The sequence below is a fragment of the Dromiciops gliroides genome, chromosome 5, assembly GCF_019393635.1.
Source record: "Dromiciops gliroides isolate mDroGli1 chromosome 5, mDroGli1.pri, whole genome shotgun sequence".
Classification (NCBI taxonomy): domain Eukaryota; kingdom Metazoa; phylum Chordata; class Mammalia; order Microbiotheria; family Microbiotheriidae; genus Dromiciops; species Dromiciops gliroides.
Genome location: NC_057865.1, coordinates 68689014 through 68712680, shown reverse-complemented (window position 1 = coordinate 68712680; position 23667 = coordinate 68689014). Strand labels below are relative to the sequence as shown.

Below are 23667 nucleotides of genomic sequence, written 5' to 3'. Positions count from 1 at the left end.
AAATATCTAATGAGTGGTCGCCAATAAATTATAAGCTTTAGCAAGAGTTAGACTTTTAAGCATTTATTAAGGAGAATAAGAATTTGGTAAAGAGAGAGAAAAAGGCCTAGATTTCTATCTATTAAAGGGAGAGCACATTTCTAGCTCCCTTCTCCACCAGAGTCCAGAGGAAAAGAGAGCGAGCCTGAGCGCCAGTCTCTTCCTTCCTCCTCCCACTAGCCCGCGTCACTTCCTGACTCCTGGTCTTGCCCTCAAAGACCTTCCCTTCATGGGCAGAACTCCTCTACAGTAAGTATCCAGCAGGTGGCGTTATTCCAATCGTTACAACTCTTTAAGAAAGAAAACCTAACTCGGGGTTTGACCAATCAGATTGCAACACTGGGCCCCAGCCCTCTGCTGGGCAAGGATGTCCCCATTCCTTTACCAAAACAGTGCTTGTGTAAACATAACTGTCAAAAACAAAACGCAAGTTGGGGCTTGAACTCCGAGTCATGTGGGGATCACCTCAGTCGCCTCAAGGTGAACTCCCAGGCCCCATGCTCCAGGCCCTGCTGGGGCCCAAGGCCCAGGAGCCTCAGCTCCTCAGAGCCTTGAGCCAGGCAGCCCCCTGCTGGGAGGTTGGGCGTGGAGTGGGGCAACAAAGCTGTAGGGCCTGAAACCAGACTGACCCTCTGCCTTTAGGGCTCTGAGACAGTCCAGATATAGTCTTTTCTCTCATGGAGGTTCTGGAGTTCAAAGGAAGTAGAACTGTGTATGGAGCATGCACAGTTAGTTGGAAACTTCAGATTTCCAGAATTCCCTAAAGGAAAAATTTGGGAGGAATTTAGTGCTCCACCCTCTTGCCCTCCAGTCAGAGGAGGGAGAAAGCTGAAGGAGGTGGGAAGGTGCTGATGAAATTTCAGGTGATCAGTTAATCCTGGATGGGACATCAAACCAAGCAGAACTACAGCTCGGAAAGTGGAGAGTTGAGCACCTGTGTCAGTGTGGTGTTTTCTACTTTTAGTTATCTACTTATGGATTATAAATTTAGAGCTAGAAGGGACTTGGCAAACCATCTTGATCTCATATGATAGGTGAAGAAACAGAGACTTGGCAGGACAAAGTCACGTGACTTGCAGAGCTAGAATTCAAACTTGGGCCCTCTGCCTCTAAACCAGTGCTCTTTCCAGTGTCACACACTTCCGCAGACCGCCCATCCAGTCTCATGTCCTAGAAGAGTCTATAGACATTCTTTATCCACTTGGTTTTTCATATATATATATATATATATATATATATATATATATATATATATGTGGAGGGGGTATGTGTATAGATCTATTAATAGATTAGGCCTGTCTCTTTTGGATCTTGTTGAAGAGAAATTCTAGGGCTTGATGCAGTCAGTACAATGTCATGTGCAAACAGGAGTATCTGGAGGACACATCCATTTCTTTCATTTGGACTCTCCATAAAATGACATCTGTGACAATGGCAGACACCTCTGACAAGTGCATATTTATGCTTCTCTTCATCTTGAGAGTCAGAAGCAGGGAACAAAGTTGCATGTGTTGGTGCTTTTTTTTCAAGGAGCCTTATATGATTTTGCCGTATTCACAGAATAAACATTGTTGAAGAAGAGCTTGACTCTCTTTTCATATTGAATCTAATGCTTTTTTTATAATCTGTGATTAATACATCCAGTGGGATTTTACGTTCATTAAACTTTTTGGCCACTTGCTTGGCTGTAAATGAAGATCTGGGCTACCGTGGAAAATTATTTTTAAAAGCCCGTTTTCCCATCCCTTCTTATGTTTTCTGGGAGGATACCTTTGATAATGGGTATAAAAAATTATAGCAATGAAAAAATGTATATGAGTTGGTGTTTATTGATATCCACCTTGGTAGACATTTTTAAAAAGTAATACGCTTCACTTTTCCAATTTTACTCCCTCTTTTCAGATTTTTTTTATACTTCTAGTGATTATGAAAATAAATTACTATAGAAGCACTGGCAGGTGTGTTCCAGTTTTTATTTATTTGTTGTTCTCCTTTCAATTACATCTATAAGTGTTTTTGGATGATCTGGCTTAGCTGAGTGTCAGGTCAAGCTTTTAGTTGTCATTTTCCCTTCCACTAAGTAAAATTTCATTTCTATGAAAACTCTTCACTGATCAGGTTTTCCAGAACCATGTAAAAGAATAGATTAGTATATTTTCTGATAGAAGGTGAAAAATGTCTAGGCTTATTAGTGGTACATATATTAGATACTGCCAACATTTGATTATTGACATACTGGTTATCCCTTACCAGATTACGTAGATTATACATTAAATATCCTACTGCTCTTCTTTCTTTTGCCCAGTTCTAGGCCATATTCTTGCTCATTAAAATCACAGCAGAAAAAGACATAGGGGGGGAAATAAGGAGGTGAATGTGTTTAAAAAAATTTTTTCCCCCAACTACATGTAAAGACAATTTTTAACATTCATTTAAAAAAAAATTTTGAGTTCCAAATTTTCTTCCTCCCTTGCTCACCTCCCTCCTTTTGAGACAGTAAGCAGTTTGATATAGGTTGTACATGTGCAGTCATGCAAAGCATATTTCCATGTTAGTCATGTTGTAAAAGAAGACACCAAAAGAAAAAAAAACTATGAAAAATGTGATGTCTGAAATCTAATGTGTGGTTGCCTTACCTGCCCCGCCCTCCCCCCAGTGTGTGTGTGTGTGTGGGGGGGACTAGCTAAGATTTACTGATAAATTCGGCAACAGTTTAGGCTTTTAAGTATTTAGTATATTAGAAGTTAGTGAAGAGAGAGAGTGAGCATAGGTCTCTGAAAGAATGGAAAAACCTAGCTCAGATCTATGTGGGCTAGATAGAGAGAAAAACCGGCCTTCACATAGCAGCTCATGCTTCCAAAGAGCCAACTGGAAGCAGGGCAGTCAATATACACAGCTCCAAGCTAATTGGCTGGTCCATTGACAGGACTTACAGGCAGTTCTATGAATAGAGGCAACTTCCAGGATGCTAGTCTGGCCTTAGAAACCTAAGGTCACATGCTTTCTCAGCAAGGGGCGGTGACCTGGTTCTCACAGAAAAAAACAAAACAAAACAAATAATAGTGTGCTTTTATCCTCATTCAGACTTTATCAGTTCTTTCTCTGCATGTGGATAGCATTTTTCATCATGAATCCTTTAGAACTGTTTTGGAACATTGCATTGGTGAGAATAACTAAGCCATTCAAAGTTGATCATTGTATAGTATTGCCAATACTGTGTACAATGTTCTCCTGGTTCTGTTCACTTTACTCTGTATTAGATTGTGTTAGTCTTTCCAGGTTTTTCTGAAATCAGCTTGCTTGTCATTTCTTATAGCACAATAGTATTCCATTATAGTCCACACTTCAACTTGTTCAGCCACTTTCCAATGGATGGGCATTCCTTCAATTTCCAATTCTTTGCCACCATAAAAAGAGCTGCTATAAATATTTTTTGTACAAATAGGTCCTCTCCACCCCACACTCCCTTTTTAGAATCTCTGGAATACAGACTTAGTTGTGGTATTGTTTGACATTGTTCCAAATTGCTCTCCAGAATGGTAATATTAGTTTACACCTCCACCAATAGTATGTTAGTGTCTTAATTTTCCCATATCCCCTCCAACATTTATCATTATACCTTTTCTGTCATATTAGCCAATCTGATCCATATGAGGTGGTACCTCAGAGTAGTTTTAATGTGCCTTTTCTCCAATCAATAGCGATTTAGAGCATTTTTTCATATGACTCTAGTTTTGATTTCTCCATGTAAAAACTGACCTTTTGATATACTTTAACCATTTACCAATTGGGAAATACTTGTATTATTATAAATTTGACTCCTTTCTCTATATATTTGAGAAATGAGGCCTTTATCAGAGATATATGTTGTAAAGATCGTTTCCCAGGTTTCTGCTTTCCTTCTAATCATGGTTGCATTGGTTTTATTTGTTTAAAACCTTTTACATTTAATATAATCAAAATTATCTATTTTATATTTCATAATGTTCTCTCTCTCTTGTTTGGTCATAAATTCTTCTCTTCTCCATAGATCTGACAAGTAAACTATTCCTTGATCTCCTAATTTGCTTATGGTATTACCCTTTATGGCTAAAACCCATTCTGACCTTATTGTGATATATGGTGTAAGATGTTGGTCTATACCTATTATCTGACATACTGTTTTTCCATGAGGAGGTGAATTTCAGAACTGTCACATTAGCTACCTGATAAACATTTTGGTGAAAAACCAAAATAGTCCAGAAAGAATTTTGAAATATTGACTCAAATGAAATTTTTTGATTACTTGTGGATTTATTTTTTCACCTTGAATAAATCAAAGTTGACTTGTTTCTTTTTGACCAAAAAGAGAAAAATCGTACTTTGTAGGATATGAAAGTATAAAGATTTCTTTTTGTTTTTTTTAGTGAGGCAATTGGGGTTAAGTGACTTGCCCAGGGTCACACAGCTAGTAAGTGTTAAGTGTCTGAGGCCGGATTTGAACTCAGGTACTCCTGAATCCAGGGCCAGTGTTCTATCCACTGCGCCACCTAGCTGCCCCTAAAGATTTATTTTTTTAAATTTTTTTCTTTTTTTTTATAAAGATTTCTTATGTGAAATGCAAACTTTGCTTTGATAACCTGAAGATTTTTTAGCTTGTGAATCGACAAGTTATTGGAATGCTAGTTATCATGTAAATTTGGATTATAGTCTGCATTTCTGCATTAAAAATACTGGAATTTTACCATGGAATATTTGAAGTAATGTTTACTTGATTTTATAATATTCATCACAGTGGATCATTCAAAAATGTGATCTACTTATTTATGGTGACTAATTCATTTCTATGTTGTAACACAATTCCATTCTAAATACCATGAACAATTATCATCTTTTAATTTGGCAGCAACACAATATAGAAGGATACCTGAACTCTTAGGCAAATTAAAACCTGTTACTTTTTTTGGAGGGGGGGGATGAGGTAATTGGGGTTAAGTGACTTGCCCAGGGTCACACAGCTAGTATGTGTCAAGGGTCTGAGGCCGGATTTGAACTCAGGTCCTTCTGAATCCAGGGCTGGTGCTCTATCCACTGTGGCACCTAGCTGCCCCAATACCTGTTACTTTTAAAAGTAATTTTTAAAAGTTACTTATTTTTGTAGAAAGCCGCAGGAAGCAGTTGAAAAAGTGCTGGTGTTGAAAGATCTACATTCAGATCTTTGTTTCAAGACTACTAGTAGATGTGGGACAACAGAAAGTCACAAAAGAATTTTAAAATGAGAGTTGTTTTTTTCCCCCCTTAGGCTATCTTAGATAACTGTTACAGCTGCTTAGAATCTTTGGATGGTCTTTACATTTGTTGTGGGAAGTCTAGACAGGGTCTTCTAGGTGGAGTATGTGTGTCACCACCACTCCTTCCCTTCCTCCCCTATTATCAGTCAATACAGGGATGCCTAAGACCTCCGGCAACCTCCCGAACACTTGTGTCCCACGTATATACACAAATACAATGGAAACAGACCCCAGGAAAGCTGCTTAGCCAACCTGATTTTCCAGAACTGCACAACCTTCAAGATGTGGCCTGGCTCTCTTGTTGTCCCCCATGTCAATTTAGTATCGCTGTGGTATAAAGGCAGGCTCAGGAATAGCAGTCCAGAAGCTTGGGCTCTCCGTGCTTTTTCTGCTGCCTAGAGACGCCTTCCTTAGGACTAATGACTGCTGCCTTTTTGTTTCCACAGCTCAGCTGCTTTGAGTCTTGTGTTATGCCGTCTTCTTGAAAGGAAGAAGATTGAAATAAGGGTTGTAAACTAAGAAGAATGGCCGGGGCTGGCTTATAGTAAGTATGACCTACTTTTTGTAAAATCCACATAATTTAGCCTTTTTGTGCATGAAATTCTATTCCAGTCACTTTCCTTCTTTGACAGTAAATAATCAATGCCAGCAACTCATCACTGAGACTTTATATGTAAGAAACCATCATGTGTAGGTAATGGAAAGGAAAGACTGGTAAAAGGATATCATTTTCAGTTTCCTACCTCTATGGAATTATAACCACCAGTAGGTTAAGAATTCTGTCGTCTGGCCCAGAGGCTCTGTGGTCACTATTTGCCATGTTCCAGATGTCAGGCTTCTGTTCATCAGGCCAGGTGGGTGGGAATATGGTGTTCTCGCTTAGCTGTTAGGAACACAAGGGTATGTTGTCCATTAAGAAGCTCTAAGACTTTGGGGGATAAAGATTTGATGTGTGGTAATAAGGATAATTGGCAGTTCTAGACAATTCAGCAGTTCTTAGAGGCCCCAGACCTATTAACTTTCAGGCCCTGTAGGACAATTGTAGGAACATCCCAGAGGGACTGACTCTGGGAAGACTCTTTGAAAGATATCCTCCACTAGCACTCTTAATCACTTTGGTATGTGGATATACAGGGAATAGATTGAACCAGGTGGCCTTTTCTGGATTTTGTTGTTGTTGTAGTGGGGTGTGGAGCTGTCTTGTCAGGAGAGCCAGCAAGAACAAGATGGTGCTTTTTAGCAGATGCTCGTTTTTTAATTTAGAAAGAAGTACACTTTCTTTTTTCTGTGACAAAATCATAGACTTATTTTCAGTTTCAAAGTCCTTTACCTGTTACTACCACTCACTTACTCTGCAGCTAATTGTATCTCTCCTTTGTCATTTGTTAAATTTTCTTAGATTCTGAGATTCTTATTTTTCTTTACTTTTTAAATTAATCTCTTCCCTTTCCCTTTCCACCATCTTGATGCGTATTACCTTATAGATCTTAAATTCTCTCAGTTGCTTGAAAGTATTTACTAGAAGTTGATTCTAGGTCCCATACTACTCCTGGCCCCAAAGCTTTCTGACTCGAGCATCTCTTACCCCATTAGCTCCAGAAGTGATTCTGTCACTCTTGGTGTGTTCTGGGCTTTTGCCATCTTTAGAAATACATTGATAACCAGTCCTCTTAGTCTACCATAGCCACATCAGAATTAATATTTTTTAGTGATTTTTTTGGTAATTTAGTATTTGTTTGCTAATTATTAATGGATTCATGTCAGTTTGTAGGGAGCACTCTAGTGGGGTGCTCAGAAGAACGGTCATTAGTCCTGGGCTGTTTCCCTTTTAGCCAGTAATTTGATGCCAGATTGTTAGATGACAGGAAGCTGAGAAGAATCACTAGCACACATTGCATAAAAGAGTCAAGCTTAAAAAAAATCTCAGTTGACTAGAATGATGGGACAAGCCAGATGAGATGACATTTAATTGGGGAAGAGTGTAGAGTTCTACTCATGGTTTTGAAGACTCAGCCTCACAAGTATAGGGTGGAGATGATGTGGCTGGACAACTGGCCTGCAAACTGCAGGTGATAGGGCAGGTAGTTTCCCTGCCACCCTCCTTCCACTTCCACTATGGAAAGGCTTATGGCCCTTGTCAGACTTCATTAGGAGCACTGTGTTCCCACTGGGTACTGGGCACCGCTTTTACGGGGGACATGGTTAAGCTGGAGAAGGTGCAGAAGGGGACGGACCTGGAGGCCGTGCCACTTGGGCATCATCTGGAGGAAATGAGGATGTTTGGCCTGCACCACAGAAGATGCAGGGGTGACATGATGGCTCTTTTCAAGCATTCGAAGGGCCTTCCTGGGGAAGAGGATTCTCGTGCCTCTTCTACTTGGTCTCAGACAGCAAGAACCACAAGGAAGGTGGAGAAGTGCTGGTGTGTGTGTGCTGTGCGGTGGAGAAACTGTCCACAAAGAGATGGCCACAGGTGCAATGGACTTGTTGGGCAGTAGTGGGCTTTCCCTCTCTCGGAAGTCCTTAAGCAAAGGCTGGAAGGCCAGTTGTTGAAGAAGAGATTCTTAAGTTCCAGTTGGACACTATTGCCTTGGATAGTCCTTTCCAGCTCTTGGCATCTGTGTTTATGATCTATCAGCTCTGTGTCCTTCCTTTCCTTTCTTGATCTGATTTTTTTTTTTTTGGTCAGGGTCAGGGCAATCTGTATTTTGAGGTTTAGCCTTGGTAGCTACTAATGATTTTGTTTGAGGTCAATCAGTTTTTGATGTGACATGAGGATTTTTAGTGCTTTCTGAAAACTGGTGGGTTTTTTTCAAATCACTTTTATCTTCATTTCTTAGCCCCTCTTATCTTTGCCCTCATGTGTATGTGTATGTATGGGAAATTAATTTCTTATACAATCGTCTGTTGATAGATGCTGAGAAATGTTCCCTTTTCCCCGGTGACAGGTCTCATAGTAGCAACTTGCTTGATGGAAATCCCTCCCAGGGGTCCATAAGGAAGAAGACAATCTGCACTCTACTCCTTTCTCCAAATTGACACTTAGAAGCCTTGTAACTTGATGCAGCTGCAGTCAGGCTACTCGGATTTCCTTTGGCTTCTGAGGATTGATTTTTTTCCCCCAAGCACAGAAAGCAGCTGAACTTATTCTTTTACAAAGTCCCACTTTTGGGTTCAGAATATAGAAGGTGATTTTATATGAAGCAGATAAAGGTGGGGGGAGTGTACGTTTCTAGTTAGATAATATAGGATTTATTGTGGAAGGAATGTTTTCCCTACAGACAGAATAGGAACAAGATGTTTGACCACCATCTAGGGTGGGGATTTATTTGTTTGGTCAGCTTCAGATGAACCATGCTCTGTACCTCTGATGAGTATGCCAGCATCTGCTCTTTTCCCCTTGTGTGCGATTGGACGATTCTCTTCAGATTTCATGTGTTCTTGGCTCTTTGAGGTAAATCAATTATACAGGGTATATACATAGCAATGAGGACAAAAGGCTCTTTTCTTGAAGCATGATTTTAACACATCATTATTAATTTATAGGCATATTATATGTGTGTGCGTGTGTGTGTGTGCGTGTGTGTGTGTGTGTACACACACACCATTTTTTTCCATTCGATCTTTTCTTGCAATTGATTTGTGTAGTCACATAGTTTGGCAGCAGCGGGGCTCCATTTTTCATAGGATTTTTTGGCATGAAAGGGTTACTGTTCACATTTCCTGTGTAATTCCCTCTGATCTTGCTGGGCTGTAATTGCTTTCTTGATGTTAAACATTCCCCGGCTCCTATAACCTTCCAGTCTGCTTACAGTGGCCAGGTTTGTCCCAGGTGATCATGTGGGCGAGCCTTCTTTTTTTAAGGATAGAAATCTCTCCTTCCTGTGTAAGATAGATTAAAAGCTGATTCCTATGCATTGCAGTCCCAGAAGAAAGCTCTTAAAGGGAAAAAAATACATAAGTTAACAGTTTTTAAAAGTCAGATTTAGCAGCCAAACAGTTGTCAAATCAGCTCCATGGAATTTAGAATTTGCTGAATCCCAGTTGAATGAATTCCTGGTTGAATGAATCCCAATGATAAATTAAAGATTATCTTTTTTCCTTTTATAAATACATTGGAAAAAATGGAGTATGATTCTAAAAGGGCAGATTTTGACTCTAAGATCTCATTTTTTTGCTCACATAATTGGCAAATCATTTTAAGCTATGTTATGAAAATAAACTGAAATTCCAAGTTTTCTAATTCATTTATATTCTCTGCAGAAGATGACTAGCTTATTGAAGAAGGAAGGTTTTTTTTTTAATTTCTACATTTTTCTTTCCTTTTGGGGAAAGTACAATGCAATTTTATTTTACTATTTAAGCATTTTGATAAACATTTTATGGTATAAAACCAGGTCGCTATCCAAAAAGAGATAAAAACCAAAAAGTTAAAGGACCTATATGTACAAAAAAATATTTATGGCAGCCCTTTTCCGGTGCAAAGAATTTTAAATTGAGGAGATGCCCATAAATTGGGGAATGGCTGAACAAATCATGGGATGAGATTATGATGTAATATTATTATCCTGTAAGAAATGATGAGCAGGATACTCTCAGAAAAACCTGGAAAGACTTACATGAGCTGATGCAAAGTGAAATGTATTGGATACAAAGTAACAGCAATATTGTAAAATGGTTTGCTGTGAATGACTTAGCTATTCTCAACAACACAATGATCCAAGACAGCTCTGAAGGATTTATGAAAAAAGTGATCCTTCTCCAGAGAAAGAACTGATGGTGTCTGAATATAGATTGAAGCATATATATTTTTTTAGTTTCTTTTTCTTAATTTTTTTTGGTCTGTTTTCTTTCACAACCTAACTAATATGGATATGTTTTGCATGACTGCATATTGATAACATATTGAATTGCTTGAGTTCTTAAGTGGGGGTGGGGAGGGAGGGAGGAAGTTTTAAAAATGAATGTTAAAAATTGTTTTTACATGTAATTGGGGAAAAAAATAAAATTCCAAATAAATGAGAAAAAAACCACGGTAGAAATAAATAGGTCTTTTAAAGTCATTTCTATGCCATTGAAATGAATAAGAATTGTTAAGTTGGGAGATTTTTGGAGGGTGGGGGGAATGAATGAAAAAACATTTAAATGCTTACTATTTACCAACTACTATGATAAGTGCTGGGGACGCAAATACAAAAACCAGTTAATTTCTGGAATGTCCCCCCAAATTATTATTTATTTATTTTTAGCATTCTTTTCTTTTTAAATTGAGTTCTGAATTCTCTCTCTCTTTTCCACCTCTTCCCCACACACTGGGAAGGCAAGCAGTATGATATCAGTTATACATGTGAAATCATACAAAACATTTCCATATTAGCCATGTTTCTTTTTTTTTCTTGCTTTTTTTTAAAGTTACAGACCTTTATTTATAGTTTGGGGTTCCAATTTTTATCTCTCATTCCCTCCCTTCACTCCCTCCCCTCCCCCTTCCCTAAGGGGGTAAGCAATCAGATATAGCTTATACATATATGATTATGCTGAACATTACCATATCAGTCATTTTGTATAAGAAAACTTGAATAAAAGAAAAAATGAAAGAGTGAAAAATAGCATCCTTCAGTCTGTGTTCCATCAATATCCCTTCTTTCTTTAGTGGTGGATAGTATGTTTCATCAATAGTCCTTTGGGATTGTCTTGGATCATCGTATTGTTGAGAATAGTTAAGTCTTTCACAGTTTTTCATCAGACAGTATTTCTGTCTCTGTGCACAATGTTCTCTTCACTATACATCAGTTTATACAAGTAATGATCTAGAGCCTTTTTCATATGATTATAGATAGCTTTGATTTCTTTGTCTGAAAACTGCCTGTTCATATCCTTTGAACATTTATCAATTGGGGAATGGCTAAACAAGCCGTGGTATATGTGATGGTGATGGAATATTATTGTGCCCTAAAAAATGACAAGCAGGATGATTTCAGAAAAGTCCTGGAAAGACTTGTATAAACTGATTAGAGAAATTCAAATTAAAACAACTCTGAGGTATCACCTCACAGCTATCAGAGTGGCAAATATAACAAAAACAAAAAAATCTTGGATGTTGGAGGGGATGTGGGAAAGCTGGGACACTAATTTACTCTTGGTGGAATTGTGAAAAGAGCAAACCATTCTGAAGAACAAAGAGAAAAAGACCTTTTATACAAAAATATTTATAGCAGCTCTTTTCATGGTGGCTAACAATTGAAAATATCAAAGGAATGCCTTCCTTTGCCTTCTGGTATATTATATTCCAAGCCCTACAATTCTTTAATTGCAGCTTCCAAATCCTGTGTAATTCTGACTATAGCTCCATGGTATTTGAATTGTTTCTTTTTCGCTGCTTGCAATACTTTTTCCTTGATCTGTGAGCTTTGAAATTTGGCTGTGATGTTGAAGGATTGATGGATTCTTTCAATTTCTATTTTGTCCTCTGGTTCTAATATATCAGGGGAGTTTTCTTTGATAATTTCTTGAAAGACATTGTCCAGGCTTTTATGTTTTTGATCATGATATTCAGGTAGTCCAATAATTCTTATATCTCCTGGATCTATTTTTTAGGTCAGCTGTTTTTCCAGTGAGAAATTTCACATTTTTTTGTCTTTTTTTTTTTAACCTTTTAAAATTTTGTTTTATTGTATCTTGTTTTATTGTGTCATAGAGTCAATAGTTTCCATTTGTTCAATTCTAATTTTTAAAGAATTTTTTTCTTCAGTTACCATTTGTACTTCCTTTTCTATTCCGCTAAATTTGTTGTGTTTGGGGTTTTCTAGGGAGTTATTTTCCTTTTTGTATTTATTTTTCATGGTTCTCTTGCATTACTTTGATTTCTTTGCTCAGTTTTTCTTCTGCTTCTCTAATTTGCTTTTAAAAGTCCTTTTTAAGTTCCTCCAGGAATTCTTTTTGGGCCTGAGACCAATTTACATTTTTCTTTGAAGCTTCACCTGCAGCCATTTTGTTACTAAGGTCCATCTCTATGTTGATGCCTCGATTTTCCCTATCACCATAGTAACTGTCAATAGTCAAGCTTATTTTGTTTTTTGCTCATTTTTGTGCCTTGATGTTTTTATTCCTACACTGTCCCAAGTTTTTGTGCTGAGACTCTGGGTCTTACTAGTGGCTTAAACGGGGCTTCTCAGGGCTTAGCTGCTTGCTTTCTCTGTAGAGTAAGCTTCCCTTCTGATTGGTGTTGGGGGGGTTAGTCCTCCCTTTGGGCTTCCCCTGGATGTGGGCTGGTCTTCTCTAGGGGTGGTGCCCTGCTGCTCTGTTAGCAGGGCCTCTTTTTAGCAGCCCCTGGAGGAGTAATTTTGTTTCCAATCTGCCCAAGTGTAGGGGGTCCTGCTGCTGGGTTGCTGCGGTAACCGAGTTCCTCTGCTAGCAGACCCTGGAAGGGTAATTTTGTTGCCATCTGCTGAGGGTTGAAGCCCCCTGATTTTGGTTTGCTCCAGAAAGAGTCTCTGCTGGGAGGTTACAGGGGTGGGAACTTGCTGTTGACCAGTCTTGGGTGGGGCTTCACTGCTGGTCAGCAGTGGGATCAAAGCCTCCCTGGCAGTCTGTGCTAGCTGTGGGGTGCCTGTGGAGGGTCCTTGCTCTGCTGCCCAGCCTGTTCACCTGCCCAGGGAGCTGCTGGTTTGCATGTGGGTGGAGCCTCACTGGTGACTTGCCCTAGGCTCAGAGAGCCTTGCTTCAGGCCCCCTGCTGTGAGCCCAGAAGCTGGTGCTGCTGCTGCTCCTGGACCTCACTTTGCTCCCACCCAGGTAAGACAGACCTTTCCTGCTGGGCTGGTAGGCTGCTTCTCTGCTCCTGGCAAGCTCCAGAGGAAGTTTTCTGTTCACTTGGAGGGGGAATTTGGGAGAGCTCCAGAGGCTTTCTTCCTCACTTGGCCATCTCAGCACAGGAAGTCCCAGATTAGCCATATTTTTTAAAAATAAAATAAAATGAGAAAGTTATACTTCAGTTTGCAGTCTCTCTGGAAGTAGATAACATTTTCTTTATTGGAATACTTTGAAATTGTCTTGGATCATTATATTGATCAGAGCAGCCAAGTCTTTTACAGTTGATCATCATTATAACATTGCTGTTACTGTGGATGATGATTTCATGGTCCATCTTACTTCATTTTGCATCAGTTCATATAAGTCTTGCTATGTTTTTTGAAACCCCCTACCTCATATCCCATAGCACAATAGTACTCCACCACACACAAAAAATGCTGCTATAAATATTTTTTACACCAATAGGTCCTTTTCCTTTTATCAGCTGGATTGCCCATAATCTTCCATGTTGTCTCTGGCCCTTGTGAAAGATTCATTAGAGGTCCTCCAGTCTCACCCCAACACACGGAGAGATTTCATCTACAGCAGTGGTCCCAACCCAGTGGTCCTCAAGTATCTGCCAAGAGCCCTTTGGTATCATGGAACTTACTTTCCCCAAAGACAACCCTTTCTGTTGGACCACAGTTCTGATTTTTAGGTTGTTCTTACTTAATGGAGTGAAAATTATAATGTTTACTTAGTTCTGTCCTCTGGAGCTAGGCAGAATAAACCCAGTTCCTCTACCATATGATAGTGCTTCAAATATTTGAGGATAATAATTATATTCCTTTTAAGCCTTCTCATTTTCAAGCTAATTTTCAAAAACTTAGGAGTTTCATTAATTTTTCTTTCTTCTTCTTCTTCTTCTTCTTCTTCTTCTTCTTCTTCTTCTTCTTCTTCTTCTTCTTCTCCTCCTCCTCCTCCTCCTCCTCCTCCTCCTCCTCCTCCTCCTCCTCCTCCTCCTCCTCCTCCTCCTCCTCCTTCTCCTCCTCCTCCTTCTCCTCCTCCTCCTTCTCCTCCTCCTCCTTCTCCTCCTCCATGGGGGTTAAATAACTTGCCCAGGGTCACACAGCTAGTAAGTGTCAAGTGTCTGAGAATGGATTTGAACTCAGGTCATCCTGAATCCAGGGCTGGTGCTTTATCCACTGTGCCACCTAGCTCACCCCAGACTGTTTCATTCTTATCTTTGCATCTCCAGCTCTTAGCAGATGCCTTGTGCATAATAGTACTTAATAAATATTTGTTCACTTAATTGAATCACTCATCAGCATATTTTAGGACCCACACCCCAAGCCTGCCACACACTCATCATACATTCAGGAGATCACTGAAGTCAATAAAGAGTCTGTTTTTGTCCAGGTGTATTACCTAAGATGTTACATTTATTACAAGGTACTTTTAATGATAGCATAGTTTTATGTATGCTTGGGAGGAAAGAGATAGCTGACTTTCCAAATTCATTCTATTTTCATTTCCTGTAGATAGGTATCATAGTGATTAGTTTGATTGAAAGTAAAAAATACTACCAAATTTTTTTCAGGCCATTGGTTTCGTGTAATGTTTGCAGGTATGTAAACAGAGAAGGCATCTCCCTTAGAGCAAGTGGTATTGCTCCTCCGAGGAGAGGGTAAGAGTAGTGGGAGGAAGTTTCATGGACAAGGGCCTGAAAATGCCTAGAATTTTGGATAAACAGTAGTGAAGAAGGTAGGTTAACAGAACATTTGCATTGTTATGGGTTCTCATGTATCTCCTGTTTCCTACATTGCTGATAGAATGTCTCAGCAAAGGACTTCCAGGTGGGTACTCTTCTTCATTGGGGCCTTTTTTCCTTCAGCAGAATCTTACAAATAGATTCCCCCTTTGATACAGAGAATCCCTTTTTACTACCAGAAAGATTCTTTTGATAAAACTCTGATGAGGTTTCTGGCCTGAGAGGAATTTGACCAAGGCTAGACAAGGCTGGTGGTATGAATTCGCCTTGGCAGTGCCAACCCAATTCAATCTCAGAAGCAGATTCTACTTTGCAAAGGTCATTGCTGAGCTGAATACTAGTAAGTCAAGTAGTGTATTACAGAGTCATGTTTTATACTTTGCCAAGGTATAAGTGGCTTTTGTCACTGTAGAGAAAACAACTAACTTCATAACCAATTGGATAATATATTTTCTCAAAGTTTATATATATGGCATTATCATTACCACATGCAAATCTTTTATTCATGGCTTTTATACATACAAATAAAAAGAGAACAAGGGATATATCTAATGGAGATGAAACGTCTCTTTCAGATTTTGTTGTTGTAAGAAACGAATCCTGTTCATTACATTATTATTTTTTAGTGCTAGATCTTTTGCCAGTAAGTTGTTTGTGTGGGGTGGGGAAAGGAAAAGGGTTTCCAAAACCCAGCTGTGTAGTGAGCACTAAAAGTGGTGATGCTGGAACTGTATGGCAGGATACTGTCTCCCATATTGGTCTAGTGAGTTCTTTGCCGTTTGTCCACCTTGTCACCTAGTGTTGATTTCTATTTGGATATCTCATTTTAACTCAAGTGGTTGGACTTTGGTTGATGAGACAGTGAGTGTATCATCTGGGCCCCTGACTGTCCTGTGACCACCCAAAGAAACTGGACTGTCACACAGAGGGGAGTCCATTTCATTCCTTGCTAGGACTTCTGGTGCCTAGTTTTACCAGAGGAAAAGGCTGGGAGTTATGTATAGATTTCAGATATCTACATTCTCCCCTTCTCTGGTTGCCATGGTGAATGAAGGCCATATATTCAAGCTCAGGCACCCTATAAAGAAGAGATGCATTCACCAAAACCCCATTCGACTCTTGTGGAGGACATGGTTTTAAAAATTAGCTTGTAAACCTAATGGCACATGGTTAGTTCTACATTTTAACACAAGTGGTAAATGGCATGTGTGTATATTAGCACATTTAAATATGCACAATATTAAAATTTGCTGGAAGCCTCTTCTGCTTAGTGGTCAGATGGTATATAAAGCACCTCTCAGAAGCGGCTACATTTGGCAGAGTGTGCCTTTAAATGGGCCAGGTGTAAAATGAGCCATTCTATATGAACTGTTTCCAGCCAGGCAGGCAAGTTATTGCACCTGGAATCTTGAGATTTCCTTTAGCGGATCCCTATTTTCTTATTTATGATCCTGTCTTTAATTCAGTATGAGAGGGGGGAATAAGGTCGCAAGTACTTTTCTCACAATATCTGAATGATCCTTCTTAGGACAAATATTCTTGGCTTTTTTTTTGTTTGTTTGTTTTTTGTTTGTTTTTTGTTTTTTTTAGTGAGGCAATTGGGGTTAAGTGACTTGCCCAGGGTCACACAGCTAGTAAGTGTTAAGTGTCTGAGGCTGGATTTGAACTCAGGTCCTCCTGACTCCAGGGCCAGTGCTCTATCCACTGTGCCATCTAGCTGCCCTATTCTTGACTTTTAAAAGCCCTTCACTGTCTAGCCCCAGTCTCCCTCTCCAGCCTTGTCAGTCTTTACCCTCCCCCCCTTGTTCTTCACTCTAACATCTCCCTTCTATGTACCTCTACACTGGCCATCTCTGGTGCCTGGAATTCTCATCCAGAAAACATTTATTTAGTACCTACTGTGTGCCAAGCCCTGGGGATACAAAAAGAGGCAAGAAAAACAGTTCCTGCCCTCAAGGAGCTTACCATCTAAGGGGAGAAACAACATAAAAACAAATACATACAAAGTAAGCTACAGTAGCATAAATAAGAGATAAGTAAAAGAAGGAAAGCCCTGAAAGTAAGAGGGTTTCAGGAAGTCATCCTTTAGAGAATTTTAGTTGGGACTTAAAGGAAGCCAGCAAGGTCGGTCGTCAGAATGGAGGAGGGGGAGCATTTCAGGCATGGGGGATAGCCAGAGAGAATGCCCAGAGCCAAGAGATGCAGTGGTTTGTTTGTTGAACAGACAGACGTCCAGCGTCACTGGATCAGAGAGTATGTAGTGGGGAGTGAGGTGCCAGAAGGCTGGAAAATATGGCATATTTGAAAGAGATTGCAAAGGTGAAAGTGACAGGCTTTGGCAGCAGCTTGGTTCCTGGTGGTGGTGAGAGGTAGTCAGGAATCCAGGTCTCCTAGCTAGCGATCCCCAGGGACTGGGAGGAATTCTGGTTTGGATATATTGAGTTTAAAATGTCTCCTGGACGTCCAGTTCAGTATGTCTAAAATGCAGTTGGAAATGTGAGATTGGAGGTCAGCAGAGAGATTGGGGTAGGAAAGGTAGATTTGGTTAGCATAAAGATGGTTATTAAATCCATGGGAGGTAGGAGAAGGAGAAGAGGGCCCAGGACAGAACCCTGAGGGACACCTAGAGTTAGAGGGTATGATCTGGAAGAAGATGCAGCAAGGGAGACCGAGGAGGAACAATCACAGGGGTAAGAGGAAAACCGTCAGTGAGTGGTGACCCAAAAAGCCTAGAGAAACCAGAGAACAGAGGAAAGTTTGGTAACTAGTTTGGCAACTCAGATCATTGGTAACTTTGGAGACACTTCCACACTCAATTACTCTCTCTCAGGCACTCTTGGTGGCAGAGGACTTGGAGGAAGAAGCAGGCAGCCCAAGCTCTGCTCTCTCCTCTAGGCTAGATAGGCCTTCTGAACTTTCAGAGACATGTGTGCTCTCTTTACTAATATCTAATATACTTTAATAAATGCTTAATGTCCCTAAACTGGTGCTAAAGCTTCTAATTTATACGTAACAAATATATTAGAAACCCCAGCTAATTTTCCCCAACCTTGGGACAGAAAAAAGGTGACTACATACAGTTGGGGTTTTTTTTTGGGGGGGGGGTGAGGCAATTGGGGTTAAGTGACTTGCCCAGGGTCACACAGCTAGTAAGTGTTAAGTGTCTGAGGCCGGATTTGAACTCAGGACCTCCTAAATCCAGAGCTGGTGCTTTATCCACTGCGCCAACTAGCTGCCTCCTCACATATAGTTTTACTTGCCGCATGCCCAACCCTGCTTTTCTTTTAGATACATACAACTCAAACATTACTTTCATGAATCCTTTCAAGATACTTCCCTCCCAAACTGCCTTGCATATGTTTGTATTTGTTCACTTTATGTTTATTCTGTATATATTTATATATGTACTTATTTCCCCATTAGTGTATAAGTTCCTTGTGTGTTTTACTTTTTGTGCCAAGCACGGTATTAGGCACTCGGGTACCTAATGAGTACTTGTCAGTTGATGGATCTGTACAATTTGGCTTGATAGTATAACATTTCACACTATAAAGAAAATCATGCAATAAATTGTTAATTCATATTACAACTAAAGACAATGTGCTTAAGAGGAAGAATGGCTTGGTTACAATAATTTGATCCAAAGTTCTTGTGTTTGGATAATTTTGTGTTATGGTTTTCTTATGGTTTAACAGGGGAGTAGATGAATGTGCCTGTTTGCTTGTAAAGGTACAGATTCTTTTTACAAATGGATATACAAATTATATAACAAAATGAGTCCAAATACATCTAAAATAAGGAGAGCAGTGATTTTATAAGACCAGGGTATATTACTCAGTTTTCAAAGACCAATAACAGGCAGATTTCTGAAGCTTGTTCTTCTAAATATATGCTTCAATACACAGGCAGAGATAGAGTAGTCTTACCTGAAGGTTTCCATAAGTCCTTAATAAAAGTAGTTGCTTTCAGGGAGCTTTTGGCAGTTATTTCTGTTGAAAGTCCTTTTTGGTTTAGTGCTTTCTTGAGGTTAGCTTGCATGATCAGAGATCAATTGGCGTCCAACTATGACTCATTCCTCTTGTTAGTGATGGATTCTTTTCCACCATGACTCAAATTGGGAACATTTTAATCACTTGGAAAACAACCAGCTTTCTTTAAGGGTTTTGGGTTGCCTGGGTTTAGAGAACAGTTCAAGTTTCAGATACTTTAAGCCTGGTAAAACAATTGCAAACTTGTTGAGAATTAGTGCCATCAACAACATTTAGCTCTTCAGTGCTTTTCCGTCAGTTTTGCTCATGTTAATGGATATCTCCTCCTCTATAAATATTTGAAATGGTGATAGGATGGGAAGGTCCAAAAATATATTCTCTTTCCTATTTGCATCCCAGAAATAGAGGCATATTAAAAATACCTATATCATTTCTTCAGATACTCCCAATTTAATTGGGAGTATTTTCATTTATCTTACTATGCATTGTCTGTCAAGAAGTGGTCATGTACCACAAAGTATATTTTACTCTCTAGTATGAATCTAAACTATGTATTTTTCCTCAGTTAAAAAGTTGGGGCAGCTAGATGGCACAGTGGATAGAGCACCGGCCCTGGAGTCAGGAGTACCTGAGTTCAAATCCGGCCTCAGACACTTAACACTTACTAGCTGTGTGACCCTAGGCAAGTCACTTAACCCCAATTGCCTCACTTAAAAAAAAAAAAAGTCAATAGATTATGTGCATTTATTTAGAAGTGTTTTCCAAAAATTGGCATTATCTCCTTTGTTCAATTAAACTTTGAAATGTTTGTTGCATAATTGGTGGTCTGCATGGGGACTCCTGTACAAAGATTCCTCTAGCCTTGTTCCTGGGGGCAGTAGCAAATGGGGCTTCTATGACTAGTACATTTCCAAACCAATGAAGCCAAGAAATAACTGACATTTTTATAGAATTGTAAAGTTTGCAAAGCTCTTTATCTTCTTGTCTCATTTTTCATCATTTTACAGTTATAGGAGGCTCTGTGACTTTTCCCATGGTAACCTGATGTAAAGTGTTGATCTAAATCTAATTTTTACCAGACCATTTTCTAGCTTTCTTGGCTGTTTTAATCAAATAGGAGGTTTTTCCTAAGTACCTGGTATTTTTTACTTTATTGAACGCTGGATTATTGATTCAATTTCAATTCAATAAACATTTATTAAGTACCTACTAGTGCCAGGCATTGTGCTAAGCATTGGGTACAAATAAGAGAAAGAAAGACAGCCCTTGCTCTAAAGGAGTTTATGATCCAGTGGGGTCGTGGTAGAGGGAGACACCAGGGGATAACTGGGGACATCTTGTTTTGGGGAGTAGAAACCAGGCACAGTTGCAGATGGGAAGGGGAGTAAGCTGGCAAGTGCAGGTTCTGTCCTCTGTAAAGGAAGGCTTTGGATCAAGTTGAGTGCTCTACTCTCCAGCCCTCCAGTCAGAGGGGAAAAGAGGCAGAGGAAAGTGGGAAAGAGTTTGAGTATCCCAGTCTGAGTTAAGTGCATGGTGATAAGATTTGGAGTGATCAGCTTATCCTGAGATGGGTACTTTGTTTTGTGGAATTGAAACCCAGCAGATCTGCAGATGGAAAATGGAGAGTTCCATTATTTATGATTTTCCCTGTCTATTTTTTCCCCAGTAACAAATGTTTTGCAGACTGCTGCTTTATAATATAGTTGGAGGTCTGGCCGTGTGATTCCCCTTTCATCCCCATCTCTTTTATTTCCCTTGATATTCTAGATCTATTACTTTTCTAATGAATGTTATCTTTGTAAAGTATTATTTTGATAAATTTATTGGTTTTTAAACCCTAAATTAACTTTGGTAGTATTGTCCTTTTTATTATTTTGACCCAGACCAGCCATGAGCACTGAATATTCCTTTAGCTATTTAAATTGTCTTTTTTTCCCTTTAAGAAGCACTTTGAAATTAAAACTATACGAATATTTTGTGTACTCTGATAGGTAGATATTCAGATCTTTTATTTATTTTGTAGTTATTTGAATGGGATTTCCCTTTAAATTGTTGCTTCTTGGATTTTGTTATTGTTATACAGAAATGCTCTTGATTTTTGAGATTCCAAGGGCAGATCTAGCCTTGTAAGTAAACATTTATGAATAGTTTGAACTATCCACGTGTAGAATAGACTGCCTGAATAGTTATTGGCCTGCTCTCTCAGGAACTTTAAGCTAAGGCTTTCCCCGTCATCAGGTAATTCTTTTCAGATGAAAGTTGGACTAAATGGCCTCTGAGGCTTCTTTCAACCATGAGATGCTGTGAGTCGATGCAAAGTGTTGTGACTTTTGACCCTAATGCCCAGTGAATTTGTCTCTTATGCTGTAACACATTTTAGCTCTTAAAAAATAATGTGATGAAAAACGTAAAGCCCCTTAAAACAGCAGCTGTACAATTTGCATATTTACTTGGATTTGTGTAGCATGTAACTCTTTTTTTGTTTTTGTTTTTGTTTTTGTTTTTGAGGGGCAATGGGGGTTAAGTGACTTGCCCAGGGTCACACAGCTAGTAAGTGTCAAGAGTCTGAGGCCAGATTTGAACTCAGGTACTCCTGAATCCAGGGCCGGTGCTTTATCCACTGCGCCACCTAGCCACCCCCGTAACTCATTTTTAGTAGTCACTAAATGTTACATACTGGAGGCAGCGTGTTATAGTGGAAGGATCCCCAGACCTTGAAAAAGGAGAGATCTTTGTGAAGATGGATAAGCCTTGGTTTCCGTATCTGCAATGTAAGGATGAGAATACTATTCAAACCCACCTCACGGGGTGATTGTGAAGACCAAATGAGAAAATGTGTGTGTTTTGTAAACTGTAAGGCATGATACAGGTCAAATGCTGCTATTATTATTCTTATTAAAATGAACTAGGTGATTACTAAGTTTCTTTTGGCTATAAAATTCCCCAATTCTCCAAATATAAAAATATTTACAAACTCACTTTGGTCAGATGTAAGGGAGGTAAGTATTGCAAGAAGACCAGCCGATTGCTTGTGTCAGACACATTATTTCACCCACTGAATCCTTTCATTAGCTCCTTGTTCTTTCCATCATTTGAGGCTATTCACTCTAAGTAATTTTTGCTCTTTGAGAATTGTTTCAAAGCTTGAAAGTTTAATGACCCCAGCCTGTTTTACTCAAGTATTGTGTAATGATACTTCATACTCAAAGAGGACCAACGGCATCACATTATTGGGGTCAGGATCCAGTGAGTGTGACTGTGACTGATCAGTCCAGTATGAGCTCAGAAGGCTCTACCACAGGTTGGGCACAAATAGTATGCTGCAATTTGGGGGATGGAGATGTCTCTAGATTTTCATGTCTTATGTTTCCTTTGTGCTTCAGCAATTTTGTTTTGCTCATAGGGTATAGCCCTTTCTTTGATGTGGGAGGTTCTATGCCATGTCTCCCGTATACAATCAGTACTAAAGTTCTTCAGAGAAACCTCGAGAGTGACCTTGTACCGCTTCTTCTGACCTTTGTATGAGTGTTTGCCTCATTCGAGTTCTCTGTAAAATAGTCTTTTAGATAAATGCGCATTTGGTATTCAGGCTACATGGCCAACTCATTGGAATTGCACTCTCTGCAGTAGAGTTTGAATGGTTGGCAATTTGGCTTGAGAAAGGACCTCAGTGTCCAGTATCTTATCTTGCCAGGTAATTTTCAGAATCTTCCTAAGACAATTCAAATAGAAGCAGTTCAGTTTTCTGGTCTGGTGCTGATATACTGTTCGGGTTTCATATAGGCATACAACAGTAAGTTCAGCATGTCTCTGTAGACTTGTCAGTTTAATACCTCTTTTCTCTCATACTTTCTTCTGGTGCCTCCCAAATGCTCTGGCAATGCATGTATCAACTTTGTTCTCTATGTACACATCTCTGGGGATGCAACCTCATGGAAGCACTAGCATTTAATAGATTGTATCATTGTAAGGAGAAAATACAGGCAGGATGTGAGAGTGATGAAGGTAATATGTGGTACAGAGTGCTGAACCAATCATAGACTTATCCTCTCCAAGCCAAACATTTGCATTCAACAAAAGCTGAGAACCCAAGCTAATAAGACTATCAGGAGAGTTTCAACAGATTAGAGAGCTTCTCCTTATGTGAACTGTGTATTGCTGACCTGGAGGGAAAGCCGAGTCAGTACACAGTAACAGTAGAACAGAAAAAGAGTAAGCAGCTCTCAGAGTCTATGCACAAGACTGCATTTGCTCATCAGGGCCAGAACACTTGCAAATATCAAGATTAGTTTGATGAAAATGCTGGGGAAATTTAGAAGCTGCTAAATGGAAAAAAAATGAGAGCTCCACAGGGTTTGCCAGCACAGTTTATCCATCTCTAAAAAGACAGCATTTAAGTCCATTAAAAGTAAAGTACAGGTGAAACTTAGAGAGATGCAATATTCCTGGCTTAATAAGAAGGCAAATGAGATTGAGTTTGACGCTGATGACAACCATCCAAGTGCTTTTATGATTTCCTGAAGACTGTTTATGGGCCAAAGACCTCTAGTGCATCTCAACTATTCAGTGCTGATGGAGCCAGATTGATTAGTGATAAGGACATGGTCCTGGAGAGATGGGCTGAACACTTCCATAGTGGTCTCAACAGACCATTAACCAATGCTGAAGCCATTGACTGTATACCTCAGGATGAAGTAGTGATACATATATAAACTACATAAGTTACTACTAATCTGCCTTTTGTATATGAAGATGAAATTATTGACTTCCTATCCCTTTGAGTTTTTCTAGTAGTGGTGATGGAATCA

The 23667-nt window shown here is 39.4% G+C and overlaps 1 protein-coding gene across 5 annotated transcripts in view; it reads left to right on the top strand.

Moving 5' to 3' along the window:
* Positions 1-23667, top strand: part of ZNF438 (zinc finger protein 438) — a 163069-nt gene that overhangs the window by 55214 nt on the left and 84188 nt on the right. For all 5 annotated transcript variants that reach the window (XM_043969275.1, XM_043969273.1, XM_043969271.1 and 2 more), the window contains one exon: positions 5756-5853. The gene's annotated coding sequence lies outside the window, so the exon portion shown is untranslated. The remainder of the gene's footprint in view (positions 1-5755; positions 5854-23667) is intronic.